Source organism: Pteropus vampyrus, unplaced genomic scaffold, assembly GCF_000151845.1.
Source record: "Pteropus vampyrus isolate Shadow unplaced genomic scaffold, Pvam_2.0 Scaffold221, whole genome shotgun sequence".
Lineage (NCBI taxonomy): Eukaryota > Metazoa > Chordata > Mammalia > Chiroptera > Pteropodidae > Pteropus > Pteropus vampyrus.
Window position 1 is genome coordinate 459,311 of NW_011889002.1, and position 4,932 is coordinate 464,242.

The 4,932-nt window shown below is 36.4% G+C and overlaps 1 pseudogene; it reads left to right on the top strand.

The window, feature by feature from the left end:
• LOC105300854 overlaps positions 1-1,995 on the top strand; it is a 17,667-nt pseudogene extending 15,672 nt beyond the window's left edge.
• Positions 1,996-4,932: the final 2,937 nt, after the last annotated feature.

Here is a 4,932-nt window from a genome sequence, read left to right on the forward strand (position 1 = left end):
AATTATTAAGCAAACAGATAATGTTTCTAAAAGATGTGAAGGGTTAGGGAATTGAAGCCAGGAATAAAATTTGATTACTTCCCAAATTCTAATGGACTCAACCAGGCAAGGTATATTTCCAACCCAATCTCAATTTAGAATTTATTTTAAAATAACTATAAGACTTTAGAGTTGAAAGCGACTTTAGACACTACTTAGTCAAACTATTCATTTTCTAAGCTAAGAAGTTGATATTCGGAGAGGTAAAATGGCCAGATGAAAATTATAAAGTAATATTCATGAAAGGCCCTCATTAGAATCAAGCTTTCTTTAATTTCAAGGTTAATGCTGCTTTTAGCATATCATCTTGCCTCTCTCTCAAATCACATGAGATTAAGATGCTATCAATTCTGATACTAATTCCAGTGTTTATGGATTTTACCCCACACCACTAAGCAACATTCCAACACCAGATGGATGTCCTACAACTCAGTTCTGACACTATCTACCCAGAATTAGCATCAGATCATACAGGTTAAGGCCAGAGTCCCAAAAGACTTCAGATGCCAATTGCAAGTCCAGGTTGTAACCTGTGCTTCTGACCAATTTGCTATAAATCAGAGATTCCCAGACTCCCTTCTTGGGTTTGGTTAATTTTCTAGAGCAGTTCACAGAACTCAGAAACCAGTTTACTCACTAGATTATGAGTTTATTATAAAAAGATGTAACTCAGGGACAGCCAGATAGGGCAAAGTATGTGGAAAGAGCCTGAAGATTCTATGCCCAATTTGGAAGCCCACTCTCCCAAAATCTACATGTGTTCACCAACTGGGAACCAATCCAAACTTCATCCTTTGGGGGTTTTATGGAGGCTTAATTATATAGGCATGATTGATTAAACCGTTGACTACTGGCAATTGATTCAGCCCTCAGCTCTTCTCCTCTTCAAAAGGTCAGAGGGGATAGACTGAAAATTCCAAACTTTTCATCATGTGGTTGGTTCTCTGGCAATGACATCCCACAGTTAGGTGACCTAGAAACTTGCCAAAAGTTCCCTCTGTAAAATAACAAAAGACATCTTTATGGTGCCCAGCACTTAGGAAATTCTAAGTGTTTTAGAAGCTTTGTGCCAAAAACAGAACAAAGACCAAATATGTATTTCTTATTATCACAATCGTCAATATCGATATCACAATATATTGCAGATATATTCATCCTTTCGTGTGATATGTTCTTGCATATTCTGTGTACTTCTCTACTGCTATTCTGGTGTGGGAAGGAAAGAAATCAAATAAATGAGACAATTTTGAGGGAAGGACCGAGCAGTGGGATCGGCAGCTTAGAGGATTGCTTCACTAGGGCAGTCTTCACAAATCATGGGGAGATAGACACTACTGCCTTTGACTGGCCTTGGTCCTCATACCTCCAAAAAGAAACAGGATCTTGACAAGCTCTATGAGCTGAAGTCCAAAACTCCACAGATTATGTGGATCCAGTTTGGCCCCTCAGCTCTAATCAACTTCTCCAATTTCTCATCCATAAACCCAGAGCCAGCCAGCGCCCCTCCACAAGGCTCCATGGCCAATAGCACTACAGCAGTAAAGATACCAGGCACTCCTGAGTCAAGAAGCCATCTCAGCCCTGAAAACAATTAGATATTGACAAAGAACAAATCGTAAGACTTAGTAAAACAATCCTAGTGAGCAATTGGATGGAGATGTGAAGGAGATGATGCTGCAGATTGCTGATGATGTTATAGAGGGTATGATAAGAGCAGCCTGCCAGCTTGCTCAGCATCCCAAGTCCAGCACCCTGATGGTGAAGGATGTCTAATTGTATTTAGAGTGCCAATGGAACATGTAGATCCCAGGATTTGGCTCTGAAGAAATCTAACCTACAAAAATAGCTTGTACCACAGAAGCTCACAAACAGAGAATGTCATTGATCCAGAAAATGACAAGAAATAATACAAGGACAGGTCAGGGAATGGACAACAATGTATTTGGAGATACTTGATCTGAGACCTCAGCCATCTCATCCTCGAATTTTTTTAATGCTTTACAGAGCATTAACAGTGCAGCAATATCTATAATGACTGAGAGGACCTGCCAAAAGAATAAAGCCTCCTACCCCCGCTTTCCACACTGTCTCAAGGAGAAGCAATGTATCTTCCAGAGAAGATTTTATTTGTGGTTTATTATATATGGGACAAAGCAGTATGATCTTGTCTAGTGAGACAGTATTAGCAGGATTTGTAGAGGTTTTTGTTTCTCTCTTCTCCTTTTCTCTGTACTTAGTAATTTCAGTGTTTATATGAATATGATTTTCATTTACTTTTCCAGAATAAAAAAGTTATTTGAAAAAAAATGAGACGTTTTCCAGATGAAAATAAAAGAATTGTTAAAATTCTCTCTCCATTGAGTCATAGGCTGATTATCTGAAGTGACTTTGCTGCTGTTTCCCTAAATCAAACAATTTATGTTTATCCCAACCTATTAACCTTATTGCATAGTTAACATGCCGTATGCCATATTGGTCTATTCAATGACTCAGCTAAGTATGGCGGACAGTTTTCAAGTGTTTTGTGGTCCTTCTACAATTTATTTCACATTTTCCTTGGCAAATTCTGAATTCTGTGACCTGGTCACACATATAAAATATAAATTTCATGAGAGGGGTTTAACCTTAGTGCCTGGAAGATTATCTGACATATTTAAGTTGCTATCTCCTTCTTTAGATTCATGTTCTCCAGTTTTCATGTTTATTTTCTGATTTAAAAACATCGTATTCATGATGTGTGGTGTTCACATGTTCATATTTTGGACAATAATCCCAATCCCTTTATTTTTGTTTAATAATTTTTAATTTTTTAATTTTTTTTTTTTTGGTGGAAAACCAGGGCTTCATTGTAAAAGAGTTGCAAGGAAGAATTTTGGAATAACAGGCTAACACTTCTATTTTAAAAAACATTTACTCAACCAATAAAGAACTTTAAGAACTCTATCCCCATTACCTTTAAAAGCTAGTGATTCAATAAATACTAAATGACTAGAACTCTGACAGAATCATCAGAAGTAACAGTCATTTTTTATAACCTCAGTGATGACCCACAGACCAGTAACACAAATAACTACTCTCCTACTTCTCCAGGTACTTAAATGTATCCCTGGCCCAGTAAGTGGGCAAATAAATCTGGAGAAGTAAAAAAGCAGGATCTCAGGATCTGTTATAGTCCTAAAGACAGTGATCATTAGGCCGATGGCTTCTGCATCTAACATGGAGAAATTGGTTTTCCTGGCAAGCTTTTGGGCTAGAAACTTAAAGCAGTCCTATGTAGTAGTCCATATACTCTTATTATTAGAAAAAAGCTGGAAAATCTGCATTAACTAGTAGTCTCTCTGAACTTCATCATTTATGGCTTTTAAACAATTTTTGATGAGGGTATCAGGTATGGCATTCACTGCTTCCCTTGATGGACTGTCCAACCCAAAGAATGCAGCTCAGCTTTTCTTCTCCAGTTTTACTGAGCTATTATCAACATTAACATGTATGTTTAAGGTATACAATATGATTAGACACATGTATATATTGCAAAATGATTACCACAATAGGGTTAGTTAACATCTCCACCCTTCACATAATTACAATTTTTTTGTATGTGTATATACATGTGTGTGTACATGTGTGTGCGTGCATGCAGTGATAACATTTATCTGTCTTAATAACTTTTAAGTATAATGTATTATTAATTATAGTCATCATGCTGGCTGTGCATTAGATTCCCAGATTATATTTATCTATTAGCTAGGAGTCAGCACCTTTTGACCAACATTTCTTCATTTCTTCCACTTCCCAACTTCTGGCAAACACCAATTTACTCTCTTTTCTATTAGGTTAACTTTTCCTCACATGAGTGAGATCATACAGTATTTATCCTTGTCTGATTTATTTCACTTAGCATAATGTCTTCAAAAATCCATCTATGTTGTTACAAAAGGCAGGGTTTTCTTTTTAATGGCGGAATAATGTTCATCTTCTTATTCATTCATCCATCAATGGACACAGGTTGTTACCACATCTTGGCTATTTATACAATGCTGCAATGAACATGGGGGGTGGGGATATCTCTTTAAGAGTGTTTTCATTTACTTCAGATATATACCCAGAAGTGGGATTGCTGGATCATATAATAATTCCATTTTTAATATTTTGAGGAGCCTCCATACTGTTCTCCATAGTGGCCGTACCAGTTTATATTCCTATTAACAGTGAACAAGTGTTCCTTTTTCTCCACATCCTCACTCACATTTCTTGTTTCTTGTCATTTTGATGATAGCCATCCTAACAGGTGTGAGATGATATTTCCTTATGATTTTGATTTGCATTTCTCTGATGATTACTGTTGTTGAGTATCTATCTCTTCATGTACCTGTTGGCCATTTGGAAGTCTTCTTTGGAAAATATCTATTCAAGCCCTCTACCCATCTTTGCTTGGATTATTTGTTTTGCTATTGAGTTGTATGAGTTCATCTTTTTATTGTTATTGTATTTCTTATTTGCAAACCATCTATCTATAGGATTATTTTAGATATTAACCTCTATCAGATAAATGGTTTGCAAATATTTTCTCTCACTCTGTAGGTTCCTTTTTTAGTTTGATGATTGTTCTTTGCTGTGCAGAAACATTTTAGTTTGGTGCAGTCTTACTTGTTTATTTTTGCTGTTGCTGCTTGCACTTGTGGTATCATATCCAACGTAATGGTAGTCTGCCAGACCAACATCAAGGAGATTTTTGCTTGTTTTCTTCTAGTAATTTTACAATTTCAGATCTTTCATTTAAGTATTTAATCTATTTTGCGTTAATTTTGTGAGTGGTGTAAGATAAGGGTCCAATTTCATTCTTTTGCATATGGCTATCCAGTTTTCCCAGCACCATTTATTAAGGAGACTATC